The following is a 14576-nucleotide window of genomic DNA, read 5'->3' as shown; positions in this document are numbered from 1 at the left end:
CACGTAAACTGCGTCTTCCCCCACTACGCGGGTGCGATAGCAGAGCTCCACCTTGCGCTCTATCCAACGCCGGCATGAAAGAGCTTCGGTTCCCCGATGGGGTTCGCGGCCACCCAATAGGAAGTGTTCGCCCACCTGCTTTAATACCTGGAGACGACCGGTGTCACGCACCGGCTGTAACCAGGAGTGCAGTGATTTACTGAGGTGCCGGACTTACACCTTTCTACGACTGACGGTTCTTTTATACCTTTCTCTCTCTCTCTCTACTTTATCCTATCACTCCCCCTCTACATGCCTTCCCCTGCACTGGGTTGTATGCAGGGCATCCCTAAATATCCCCAGAGCATTTCCTTTCCTTTTCCTGGCGCAAATCACAACCACCACAACTGCTGACGCAGTTTCAGCCAAACGGCGCGCGTGCACTGCGAAGGCGGGAAATTTGAAATGCCGTGGTCACACGTTCATTGAATTCGTCGGGAAAGGAATGAGGTAGCGCGGCGAAGAGCATGATGAGTGGTAAGAGCGAGCGGACAACGGCGCGAAAGCCGATTATGGTGAATCAATGCTCTTCACTTCCGGCAGCTTTGGCTAATTGCAACAGCTTTAATTTTTTGTGTGCCCTTTCCTTCGCCGTGGAGTGCTCGCTCCCATACTGTGGTTACCAAGTCTTCTCTCTAGGGTCGCAGTTTTCTTCTACGGGGCAATATTATTCGCAGAGTTGTACATCATGAAAAAAGTGTCCGAATATGCCTTGCACATCATTCGTCTTATATTCGTCATTTGTTTCGTCTCCACCTTTCTGTCTTTTCAGACCGTAATTTCCATTCAGGCGCACTGGGAAGTATCGGCGTAACCATCCAAACATAGAGTGTTTCTTTGGAAACGTGCATCTAGATCCCGACTATGTTTAGCTCGCGTAATTTCTAGTTTGGTTCGCTCGCAATCAGTTGCCTTGTGCCCTCCTTCTTATTGACACACTGGTCGAGTTTTCCAACGCACGCCTTTGACGTATACGTTAGCAAGACACTACCCCCAGCGTTTCGTCATATGTATAACTCTCACTGTTACTGCCCAGGGTCGACTCTTTGTTTTGAGACCCCTTCTATCCTGGTGTTGTAAGTTCCTTAGACGCCAATGGCTGCTGATTTGCAAGGATGACCTGGGATTTTCCTTCGGAATATTTTTGAGCCACTTTCGCAAAGCTTGTTCTCTTTCGCTTCTTAGGAGTTTTGTAACTCCACAATTTCGCCTTTCAAAACACGTAAAAATAAGGCTCGACACTTCGGCTACTTCAAACAAACACCCAACCTCACCCAGTCCGGCTTTATATGCAATTCCCCAATCAGCATCCACCTCAATGCGAGTTCTGTGGAAAATCAGGCTCCCTATATCACGTAGTCTGGGAATGTAGCCAAAACCCGGACTTGCCACCCCCTTATCCTAGACCCAATCTCGAGCAGTGGGAGACAGCGCTGTCCAGCGCACACCTCGCCGACCAGATCATGCTGACGGAGAGGACGGGACGTGCGAAGACGACTTTTGGGCTTCTGGACTAAGAAGCCATCCCCACGCATACAACTGCTCAATTTAATTTGGGAACTTCTTGTGGCTGTGTTATCTTCATCTTTAGAACCCGCTCAGCAAAGCAGTGGTGATTCACTTTACCAATCTGCTCGCGAATCGCTAGCATCTAGTCAATTTATTCTGCAGTTGCACTCAGTAGCCTTCCTGCTTAAAGGAAAATTGCGGGTCAGGGCCTTTTCAAAGGTTTTACTTTAGTAACCCTACTGCACAAAAGAATCTCACTTTTGATCCGCGTACAAAACGGCACGTAACGACTACGAGTACAAGATTGAGTTCGCAACGGTCGCGCAATGCCCCACTTTTAATCATTTATGTCAAAGACCAGCAACAACAGCAGCGATAACCCCGCTCTATCGCCAGCATTCCGCACTCCACATTTTTCTAAATGACTGTTACTAGTGTTGCTCAAGACACCTACTTTTCTCCGTAAGGCCATCTGTATTTTAGGGTACTTGTAAAGAATATGGAATATATAAATAGAGTAGGAAACACCTTTATTCGGCCGAAGCTACACGCCGAGCCTGTCTACCGCCTGGGCGACCAGTAAGCGCTTTTCTTCTGCTTCAGAGCTAAGCCAGTCGCTCCATGTTGAGATGAAAAGGGATGCTGAGGGATTCGAGTCGTAAAGCTGAGCCACAGGGCAGTAGAATAGGCAGTGATGTAAAGCAGCATAGGAAGTGGGGCAGTTGGGACAGCAGGGGTCAGATATATAACGATAGAGGGAAAGGCGGGAGGGGGTGATGAGGGCATCCATTTCGATGCCGCGGAGTAGTCGAGCCTCCATTACGGTGAGTGAGGGTGATGAGCCGGGTAGACGCGTTTGTTTAGCAGGGGCTGAAGGCAAACCTCCTGGATGGTGCTGCGGAGGAGAGCCTGCCACCGTCTTCCGAGGGCCCCGGCGAGCAGATCAACTGTGCCCGGTCAAGAGCTTCCCGGGCGGGTTGATGCGCCAACTCAGTTCCGTCAATCCCTGAATGTCCCGGGACCCAACGGAGGAAAACGCTGGATAGCTGATAAGTAGAGACCGCTCTCTCGACCTCCTGTTGAAGGATAGAAGGTAGTGAGCGATTTTGTATGTGTATAATAGCGGTGTGAGACTCAAAAAAGACCGTATCGAAATGGGGCGAAGAGAAGCAAAGGACGGTAGGGCATGGGCAATGGCGACAACCTCAACAGTCATTGCTTCCAGAGGTTGAAGGAACGGGCCGCAAGTGTGGGTTTCTGCTTCAGCATGGTGAAGATGGTACAGAAGGTTACCGCACAAGCCTGGAGGTGCCACAAAGGAAGCGTCTGTGTAAGCGATTCCCTAGTTTGCGAAAAGAGGAGAACAATGCTGCGCGGCCGCGTGACAACGACCTGTATGAAGGACCGGGGACATGTTTTACGGGGGAGGGAGGATATAAAGGTTGGGCACTGGCATTGCGTCGGTGGAAAAAGAGGGGTAATGGGGGACACGGGAATCGGAGATACACCCGCCTGAATCAGTTAGCATTGGCCTTGACGGGTAAGGGAGTGCCGAGAAAGCTGAGAATCCCGATGGATATTGAGAAGAGCGCGAAGGTAAGAGAGAGAGAAAAACATCTTTGTTTGCCCTTCTGGAAAGGCCTCTGTGTTGCTGGGGGAAGGAGAGAGAGAGAGGAAAACTTTATTGAGCAGTTATATGCGTGGGGATCGCTTCTTAGGCCAGAAGTTCAAGAGTCGTCTTCGCACGTCCCGCCCTCTCCGTCAGCATGACCTGGTCGGCGAGGTGTGTGCTGGACAGTGCTGTCTCCCACTGCTCGAGGTTGGGGCTAGGGAAAGGGGGTTGCAAGTCCTGGTTTTGGCTATATTCCCAGGGTATGTGATATACGGAGCCTGATTTTCCACATAACTTGCCTTCAGGTGGATGCTGATTGGGGAATTGCATATAGAGCCGGACTGGGTGAGGGTGCGTGTTTGGGTGAAGTAGGGGAAGTGTCGAGCCCTATTTTTACCTAATTGTGGGTGAGGTGGTGGATAGAGTCTACGTTCTAGCCGGTAATGCTGGGTAATGTTACTGTAAGTCACAACAGGGGTGGGGTCAGGTTCTCCTTCCAGAGCCTGGTGGGCGAGTGCGCAGGCCGTCGCGTTGGCGAATTCGTTGCCCGCAAGGGAGGAGTGTGCCGGCACCCAGACTATCGTGAGGTGCCGTTTCGGAGGTTTGTGCTCAGGATGCGGTATGCTTCGGGGGTCACCGATTCAAAAGTAAATCTTCTGCAGGCCTGCTGCGAGTCAGAAATTATCGTCGTTGCCTTGGGCTGGGTTATTGCAAGCGCTATGGCCACTTCTGCTTCTTGAGGGGTAGTTTTGGGGATGGTTGCCCTGGTGAGGCATTTTCCCCTAGATGTTACTACTGCCACCATTGCTCCCTTCTGGTTACTGCTTGCTGCGTCAATGTAAACCGTCCCTTCGTCTTTACCGTAAATTTTCTCTAGAGCTTCGGCCCTGGCCTGTCTTTTGCCTGCATGATGTTCCAGGTGCATACGGCGGGGAATTGGTTTATTGTGTATGTGCGGCCTCATATTTGGTGCAAGAGTTCGGGGTTGTAGCTGCCCTTAAGGCGTCCCATGACGTTTCGTCAAGAGCTTTCTGCCTGCAAGTGTGAGTTCGAGTCTTAATTTTTGGCTGGAGAGGTGTCCTTCAAATAATTCTGATGCGGTGTAGTGAATGCGTAATTTGAGTAGTCGAGCAGTCGAAGCCCTCATGGGGATACCCATTGCTTGTTTGTAGGCTTTCCGTATAATCACGTTGAGCTGCTCCTCCTCAGTTTTGGTAAGAGTTATATACGAGGCCACGTAGATAATGCGTGATAGATTGAAGGCCTGGACCCATCTGGTGGTGCCTCCTCTTTCATCCCTCTTTGTCTGTTCTGCACCCTGCGTAACATCTTGGTGACTGTAGGCGGCAGTCTTTAGTTTCAGAATCAGTTCGTTGTTCCTTGTGTCCGCCTGGATATCTAGTCCAAGTATTCGTATCGCCTTTGTAGGCCTGATGAGATGGCCTTCCAGTGTGATTTGGATGTCGTCTTTGTCTTTCTTTGTGTGTCGTCTGCGTACGACTAGAAGTTCAGATTTTTTGCGGAGCACATATTAGTCCTCACTGTTTGGCATACTGATTGACGGTACCAGTTGCCTGTTGAAGTGTGTCTTGGAGGCCGCCGATCGAATCTGTGCCTGTCCATATAGTAATATCGTGGGCGTAAAGGCGATGCTTTATGTTGGGGATCTTCTCTAGTCGTTTCGGCAGCTCTATCAGGGCTATATTAAAAAGCGTGGGGGATAGAACAGACCCCTGAGGAGTTGCTGTCGCCAAGAGTAATTGGATCAGAGGATACTTCCCCTATCTTTATGGCAGCTTGGCGGTTGGAGAGGAAATCGGCAATGTAGTTGTACGTCCTCGCTCCGCAGCCTGTTCTTGCTAGGTTATTGGGGATTGCTTTGTGCGCCACATTATCAAACGCTGCCTTTAGGTCAAGGGTCAGTATGGCACGGGGCCAGTGTCTCGTGGCCGGAACGAGTATGTCCTTCTTGACTTGAATGAGGATGTCTTGGTGCTCAGTAGCTTTCTGAATACAAACATCGAGTAGGGAATTTGCTGGGTTTCATAGAGGTATTGCTGAAGTCGTAGAAAAATTACCTGCTCCCTGATTTTCCCGACGCAGGATGTTAACGAAATCGGCCGAAGATTATCTATATGGGGTGATTTGCCTGGTTTCGGGATCAGTCGCACCTCGGCTGTCTTCCCGGAGATGGGAAGCTTGCCTGTGTGCCAGAAGACGTTGAAATGCTCTGTGAGGTCTTCTACAGCCCTGTCCTCCAAGTTAGCGAACGCTTTGTTGTTCATTTGGGTTTCCCAAGTGCGCTGGAGCGCTTGCAGGCTGCAATGGCGGCTCGGACATTGTAGACTTCAATGTTTCTGTCTAGGACGAGATTGTGTGGACCTTCATAAGAGGGAAGAGCACCTCCTTTTCCCGGACGTAGGTATTTCTTCTTCAAGTCTTAAATGAGGTCATCCGAGGTTCCCTGGTACAAGTGCATAGTGCCTGCTAGGCTTCTACTGGTCTCTACATTGTTCTTGACGGGGTCGATAAGTTGTCGAAGCAGGTGCCACGTTTTGCGAGTAGATAGTGTTCCCTGGAGGCTATCGCATAACGTAACCCAATTCTCCTTGCACAGGTGGGCCGCGTACTCCGCCGCCTGCTTACTTAGTTGTGCTATACGTTGCTTAAGCCGGCGGTTGTGCCTCTGCTTCTTACATCGTCTGCTCAGGCTGTGTCTGGCTTCCCAGATGTGCAGGAGTTTGGAATCGACATGCGGTGTTTGGTATGTTGTGGATATTGTTTTTCTGTTGGCCTTTACGTCTCGTATAACACTCTCCGCCCACTGTTCGTAAGATTGTCCGTTCGAATGATCACGATCTTTCCTGTCTTTTCTGAATTTGTCCGAGTCAGTTATTTTGGCTGTACCAATGTATGACCTGTAGCTTAAACCTTTGATGAGGACTTGTATGATATCTTGATCGGACCCCAAATTCTCCATGGTGTTGCTCCAAGTGATGTCGAGTGAGCGTCGGAGTAGGGATAAGAGTGGGCTTGTGTCTCGAGAAACGCTGTTCCCTGTGCGAGTTGGGGTGTGCGGATTGTTTAGGAGCGTGAGGTTGTGCGATTCTACAACACTGAGCAGATCCTTCCTCCTCTTACTATTGTATGTGTATCCCCTAAGTTTGTGCGCTGCATTAATGTCCCCAAAATGAGGAGAGGAGAGCTACCAGCCTGTTGGAGGGCTTCGCACACAGTATCTTCTATACCTGGTCGTTTTTTCGAAGGTCCGCTGTAGACGTTGACAATGAAGATGCTCTAATTGCATTTTGCTGTCCGAGGAATGAGTTCCACAAGAGTGTGCTCACATTCTCTTTGGGGGGTACTGTGCTGCATTGTTGGTATGTTGCTCTTGATCAAGGCTGTCGTAGATCGTCCAGAAGGATCCCTGTAAGTAACGTATCCTGGGAGCTTGATTGGACCATTCGTCTCTTGGGCTGCAATTATATGAGGTGGGGTGAGAGTGCTGAGATACTTTTGTAGAGCTGCTGACTTGTCTTTGATTCCCCGGCAATTCTATTGGAGCAATCTGGTGCAGTCCAGCCTATTTGGTAGCGCACTCATCGGGGAATGAAACCAAATCCTTGCTTTCGGATACTGGAGGGCTCGAATACGGAGCTTGCCTTCTGCGGAGACCGTTGCTTTCAACCGTCTTCATTCTGCCTTTTAGCCGGTCGATGCGAGTTCTGAGTTGGTCGACCCGACCTACGACTTGATCGATTTGGACGCCGTTCTAGGCTACCTGAGCGGATAGCGCCTGTAGTTGTTGTGTAATTTGGTCAGTTTTGTCGGTATCTGGGTCCGGAGCGCCTTGCGTAGGTTGTGCCTCCTTGAGAATGGGTTTGTTGTGAGAAGGGGTCTGTGGTGTGCTCCGACGAAGTCCTGTTTTGACCTATCGCTTCGACTTCAGCTTGTGGAGACAAACTTGCACACTCCCCCGGAGCGGGTGGGACCGAGGGAGCTGTGTCAATGGCATTCGAGTTTGTTCCGGCGATGCGTGAAGGGCATTTGCGTTAGTCGGGATGATCTGTTCTGTTGTGATCTATTATTGTGACCTGTTGTTGCGCCAATTATGATCTGTTGTTGCGCCAATTGTACCTTAAAGGTTGAACATTCTGTACATGGGTAAGAATCTGTGTTTTTGTTGGTGTGGGTGTGGGGTCGCGTCGAGCAGTGGGAGACACAACGCAAGCTCAGCTCACCTGTTTCTCGTCGTTCCCGGTCTTCGGTGTACGGTTGCGGGACCCGGATATTGACCTGGCGCTTGAATTTCCTCTCCTTCTCACGGATGGGGTTCTGGATCGGTCACGGGGCCGCCCCCACTGGTCTGGTTGTGTGGCTGCATGGCCCTGCTGCGATGCTTGCTGATTCATTTGGAGGGCTAGTTGGTCCACCCGAGAGGGGGGCTCCTCCGTCCACTCCTCCTTGAACTGCCGTTGACGAAAGACGAAAGGCTCCCAGAAGCGTTTCGCGCAACTCTTGGTAGCCGTAAGGTGGGCCCCCCGCATAGCGAGCAGTGGGCCTTGCAGTCATGTCCGGGTTTTGCGTCTTTGAACTGGTGGCACGCACGTGTGTTGGGCTGACGACATGCCGTCGCCCTATGGGCGAGTTCATGGCATGCGTCGCCCACAGCCACCGTCTTCTTGTACAAGGAGCACGGGTACTCCGAGCCTTAGAGGGTAACTTATTAGGGGACCTTTTTACCAGCAAACGTGACTACGACGATATTTGAATTTCCTAGTCTTCTGCATGCATAAATATCGTGGTTGGGTACGTACATATTGTCTAACCATTCCCGCTCCGAGAAACGGAGGGGTGCCGCTCTTATGATGCCCTTGACGGAGTTATCTGGAGAGAGTCCGTAGAGCTCCACTGGGAAGGTCATGTTATTGATTCGGATCTGTATCACCTGACTCAAGGCTTTTGCTGCTTCTGCCGACGGGGTGCTGATTTAGCGGCGTTCTGCACCATGTCATAGCGGAGTCGCAGTGTGGTTTGGCGCCAGGTGGACTGAATTGCGCTCAGCAAGGCGAGCGAGACCTCGCCTAGTTCTAATTGCCCTATCTTGAGGCCACCCTGTGGTCGCAACACGAGCTTGTAATCTTCCCTGGGAAGGGGAGCTGGCCGCGGAGCAAATTTGCGTGTAAGCGAGGGCTTCGTGGTTGTCGACTAAGCCGTTAGGCGTACCGCTGGGTTGGGCTTCCGCTCGCATCGCCACTGGGCTCGGGGGACGACTTCGTTCCAATCGGCGTTTGATCTTGAATCTGTCGCAGTTTCATCACATTCGCCTTCAGTTTGGTCTAGATGCATTAGGTTGTCCTCTCTCTCACTTTCGTCTGTGCTCAGGAGCACGGCGGGGCGGTCCCCTGCGTCGGCGGTCGTACCCGGCATTGGTCGCACCCGTTGTTTACCCTAGTCCCGCTGGGACGAGGCCTAGCTTGCCGTGGTTCAAAACTGCCGTAAGTTGGCTGAATTCGCACTCACAGGGAGGTGAAATGGTGTCCTCCTGTGCACGAAGCCTAGCTGTCGATTACTGTGATATCCGCTTTGGCCCAAGGAACGAAATTGCAGCACTTGTGAGTAAATCTCTGGAGCCCATGCAAAACACGTCTGTTCGCCGTGGGCAACCTCCCTGGAGGAAGGAGCTGCTGTTACCAGTCGCCCCCAAGAAGTGCCTCAAAGTGTTGGAGGATGGCCTCGCAGTGCTTCTCTTCTGTCAGTCGTAATGAGGAGGCAGTCAATTGTCATACTGAGGGTGGCTACCGGCCGACGCTTTTCGTGTGCTTGTGGAGAGCGAGTGTGAGTTGTTTTTGGGGATCCTCTTGGGGGTCAAGCCACTCCGCCCAATTGCCACGAGAAGGTGAAAGGGAGTCTGTGTATATGTTTATTGTCTGTATAATTTCTAAGCAGTACCACATGTTGTGCTGGTTGTTAGGGTACCCGCAACCGCAGCGTGGGTAGCTAGGGTGGCGGGGTTTGTTTTCTATGTAGTGCATGATATGTGAGGTATGTAGGACGTCTGCTTGTGCTCCGCGGATGCAACTAGTCTTCGATCGCGGCCAAGAGATGGGGGAACGCAGTGTGTGTCGTTATCGGTGCGAAGATCCACTAACTTTTGGTGCCTGGCTTGTCTTTCTTCGACGCGCCTGGTGCGGCGGTCGCGTTCCTCCGGCAGTGCAATTGGAGGCTCAGACTCGTGGAAGAGTGTTTCTCGCGCGAGTTGGTGAATCGCCACATTTCCTGGTATCCCTTGATGACCTGGGATCGAGCGGAGTGCCACCGAAAGCTCTGGTTTGGAGGTCAGATCTATAAAAAGGTTTATAGAAAGAACTAAAAGAGAGAGGGAACAATCTTCCTGTTTCAGAGAGCACAGAGGGGTTTTGATGTCAAAGTTGGAATAAATAAAAACAAATTGACTTGTTCCGGCCACGCAGATGGGTGCAGCGATAACCGCATGACCAATGGGGTGACAGAATGAATACACATGGACGGGTCATGTTGAAGACGAGGTAATTACGCCATAAAGGGAGGAATTTGGGAATTTCGGAGACAAACACTGGACACAAGCTGCGCGGGACAGGAGCAGTTAAAGGTCGTTGAGAGATGGCTTTAACCTGTACTGTACGTAGTCGCAAATTGATGATAGTGATGGATTGACCACATCTGAACAATACTTGCTATTCCGAAGATTACCATTTCTGTGTGTATGAAGATTTGGTTGTTTTAGTGCACTTTGTAGTGTAATACTTTTAAATGAAGCAATCTTTTTGCTTCTTTTGCTAGGTGATACAGCCAGATGATACCAAAACTGTGCCAGTACTGCTTTCTGGTGTGATCATTATCTGAGAAAAATTAGGCTATGCTTTACAAGTGACTTCTGCTCGAAAATCAATGTCTAATTTTTGGTTTAAAAGTATCACCTGAGTTTCAGCAATAGACTTTCAACTAGCAACACAACGCAATCATTTTGTTCTTGCACTCAAGGTTCTACCATGAAGAGGACAAATGTGTCCAAGCAATTGCTTTATTGCTTTTTTCAGGATTTCGCCTTATCATTTTCAACAATCAGGCTGTGTGAAATTGACGTAACAAAGCTTGGTGCTGTAGAAGGTCTCACAAATGTTCCCACATGAAAAGCACAAATTCAAAAATTATCTATGCTTGTAAAGGACGCCTACCCTCCACTTTTGCAGTTGATTAAATGTGTAAGTGATCGTGCCTATTCAACTATTCAATTTATTTTACCCACAATTGAAAAACATATGAAATGTCTCAATTTTTTTTGTGTATTTTTGAACACACACACCGCTAATATATACATATATGTGTATATAACAATAAGTAAAACGTCGGATACACTGCTACAACAATAACGAAGAAGGTGTACTCCAATAGCGGCAATGGGGCTTGCCTTTATCAGCGTACATATACATAATGTTACGGCAACAAACATCTCGAATACAGTGCTTATATAGCTTTGCCGAAAACTGTGATTTATAGATCAAGATGTCTCCGAAAGGGATAGTACGCATACAGTCATGCTACCCCTGTGGTAAAACAAGCAGAAAAAGAGAGAAACGGGTTGAATTAAAAAGGCAGGTCTCAAGATTGCACGACTGCAAGACAACGCACGTGGTGTGGGCTGCAAGTTCAGGCACCGGGGAAAGAATGGACAACTGCGGTTTTAAAAAGAATAGAAAAGTACACAATAAGGTATTCAGTGGGTGGACAGAGGGGTTTGGACGGAGTCCCAAAGAAATAAAGGAAGGTTGTATTTTGGATGTGTCCTCTGCGCATGCAATGAAAAAGATATGGTGCACAAAAGAGCATTGCATAATGAGCTGGCAACGATACAAGATCTAGGAAAGCAATTCATGTGGCCTGCTCCTGCATGCACTAGGGATGCACTCTTACAGCTCAGGACAATGCTGTTTAAAGAAAAATATTAGAAAGAGGTTATCACTAGAACTGCAGTAATATGCGGTGGCATACAAACAGACAACCAAGACAGATCGCTATTAGTGTGCGTTTTCTTTTGCGAATTTGGCAAGAATACATCGGGTGCAAAAGTTATCATCATCATTACCAGCCTATCTAGGCCCACTGCAGGTCAAAGGCATCTCCCAATAGTCTCAGATTACCCCAGTCCTGTGCTACCCGCAACGAATCTATCGCCGCATACTTGCTGATCTCCTCGGCCCTCCGAACTTTCGGCCGCCCTCTGCCATGCATGGCTTCTCTAGGGATCCACTGTGTTATGATTACGACTAACGTTTATCTTGACGCGTGGTTCACGCCCAGCCAACGTCCATTTTTGTGACTCCGCTAATACCTTGTGGAGTTCACTAGCTGTAGGCAACAATAAATACCAAAACTGAAACGCCTTTATATATGCCGTTATATTGATCGCCGCTCGCATTGAGAAGCCTTTTCTTATTTGCCTCCGTGATGACATGTACACGGAACCGGAGAAACATTTGGACATCTTAAAGCAACAATGTTTGAAACCACTTTGATAAACACCACGACCGCGATGTTCAGGAATCTTATCCAATTTACAGTGTTTGGTCAGGGATGCTTGGTATCTGTGAAAGGTCCGGAAAACTAACGCCGTCATGCCTCAATAAAATGGGTGACATCATTAGTCTTATTACGTTCATTATTCCATTTCATTGACCTTCTCATCAGACTTTGCGCAATCTCTACTCCCCCCCAAAAAAACAGTTTCATTCTTTCTTTGACCAGTGGCTTATTCTGGCGTTGCCACTAAGCACAACAGCTTTATAAGCCTAACCCGGCTCAGCAATGCGATTCCACAGTAAGAAGGAGGCCATGTTCCCCTACCACGTTGTAACATTTTGTCCTTCATCAGTTTTGCACCCTATCTATTTTCGCCCATACGCAAAGGAGAGTGCACAATAATTGCGATCTTTTGTTGCTGCCTGTTTGTATCCCCCTACAGCTGACTCCAGTTGCAGTGATTACTCGTTTGCCAACAGTTCTCTTTTCTTTTGACACCGTATAGTCTTGAGATGTATGTACACCTCCCTGGTGTATGCAGGTGCACGCCACATGCATTTCTTCCCTACATCCTCTTCGGTTGCTAGGACATTGCGCAATGCTCTTTCGTGCACCGTATCTATTCTTTGCATCTGCGGAGGGCACACGAAAAATAGTCTTCTTTGTTCATATATTACTCCTGTCGAGCCCATCTACCTACACACTGAATACCTGATGTGCGCACTTCCATTCTTTTTGAAACTGCAAATGCCCACGCATCCGTGCTAACGAAACTTGCATCGCAAAACACGTGCGTTTCATTGTCGTTGTTGAATATTGAGGTTGCCTTAATAAATGCACCTCTTTAACTCCTTTTTCTAGTTAATGTACCATAGGCACAGACCGACTGTATGCATACTCTCCATTTCCCAAACATCTCTCCTCAAAGATTCCTGCAGAGGTATATAAGAAATGTGTTCCAAATGTTTGTGGGAGCAACTTAATGTAAATGTAACCCAATGAAATAAGGTCCCATTGCCGTCATGTGAGTATGCATTCTTTGTTATTCTGTGTATATGACTGTCACACTATTTCTGCGAGCTTCAGGCGTTTATATATATATATATATATATATATATATATATATATATATATATATATATATATATATATATATATATATATATATATATATATATATATACCGTCTACACTACTGCCGGCCTATCCAGCAAGCTTCTTTTCAAGTTCCACGGCCTATACCGTGTAGTGGAGCGTACCTGTCCCGTCAAGTATGTCGTGGACCCACTAACGCCTTCGACGGATCTTCGCCGCCGCGGACGCGAAATTATACACGTTCAGCGGCTAAAGTCCTACTACGATCCTCTTAATTTATCGTGTCCCTAAGTCTCCAGGCTGGCTCTTTTCGGCGCGGGGGGTGACTTTACGAAAAAGACTAGCCGCCATCGATGTAACGCTACCAGCGCAGCTACACAGCGGTAAAGTTGGAAGAACAGCCAGCGGAGCGTATTACCCCATGCGACCTGCATCATCATCATGGGAAGACTCAAGATCATCATCACCAGGCTGTTGTCACGAGAGCTGAGCGCGCACGGCAGAACCCCTTCGAACTCAGCTGAGCCTATCTGCATTTCAATGCCTTGCTGCCGTCTTGCCAATTACCCTAACCATAATTTACACACACATATATATACATATACGTATATATATATAGAAAATAAGGGTTGATAGCCAAGAATACCTCGGAAAGCAAAGGGGAAGTTGTTGTGGGTCATAAAAACAAATTAATATTTTCAGTCAGAAAGAAAGTTGAACAGAAAGAACATCCCCGCCGGTAGCGTAGTGGTTACCGCACCAGACCGATATTCTGGAGGTCCTTCGTTCGAATTCCACCCGGCGGGCATTTTTAAACCACTTTCTTTATGACACAAAAAATTCTTCATTTTTTTGATGACCGACCACAACCTCCCCTTTTCTTTCCGTGGTTTTCTTGGCTGCCAACCTTTATTTTCGGTCTTTCTTCACCGAGCGCCCCATTTCCCATTTCTGATTCCCTACATGCATAGCGAGGTCCTCTGTTCTGGCCGTCTTGGTGTCAAAGGTAGTTTTAGAGGCTCCAACGCTGGTCGACCACTCTCGACATGTCGTAGACACTCGAGTCACGGCCCGCCGGTTAAAAAGAAGGTCCCCTTCACCCCGAGTAGTCCGAGTGGTGCTGGCTATCACCCCAAATACAAGATACAAAAAAAAATTCTTAACATAAATACCCAAGAAAGTGGTGCGGGAACATCCCCGCCGGTAGCGCAGTGCTTATCGCACCAGACCGGTATTCTGGAGGTCGTGGGTTCGGATCGCACCCGGCGGGAATTTTTTCAGCACTTTTTTTCTGACTCAAAACTTTTTTCATTCGTTTCTATGACCCACTAAAACCTCCCCGGTTTTCTGCCTGCCAATCCATATTTTCTGTGTTAATTCACTGAGCCTTGAGCCCCTCATTTCCCTATTTCGCCTTTTAAATTTCGCTACATATATATATGTGTGTATATATATATATATAGTCAGAGTGGCGCTGGCTACCACCCTCAAGCATCAGATACATTTCTAGTAAATATAAATAGCCTAGAAAGTGAACTAGAACACAGTCGCCCAGCTAGCTGAATTGGTAAAGCATTCGACATGTAATCGAAAGGCGTGGGTTCGGTCGCCACTCTGGGCGCGTGCTTTTCTTTCGGTCTTTCTTCTGTATATTAAAAAAAAATGTTTACTTCATTAACCGTAGTGAAAAAGAAAAGAGCCTAACCACACCCCTATGCCTCCTTTGGCGTTGTAGACTGCTGCCCTATCTTTCTGTATTTCC

Source organism: Haemaphysalis longicornis, unplaced genomic scaffold, assembly GCF_048455015.1.
Source record: "Haemaphysalis longicornis isolate Haplotype H1 unplaced genomic scaffold, Haemaphysalis longicornis Haplotype H1 scaffold_11, whole genome shotgun sequence".
NCBI classification, from domain to species: Eukaryota; Metazoa; Arthropoda; class Arachnida; order Ixodida; family Ixodidae; genus Haemaphysalis; species Haemaphysalis longicornis.
Note: the sequence above shows the minus strand (reverse complement) of the source record.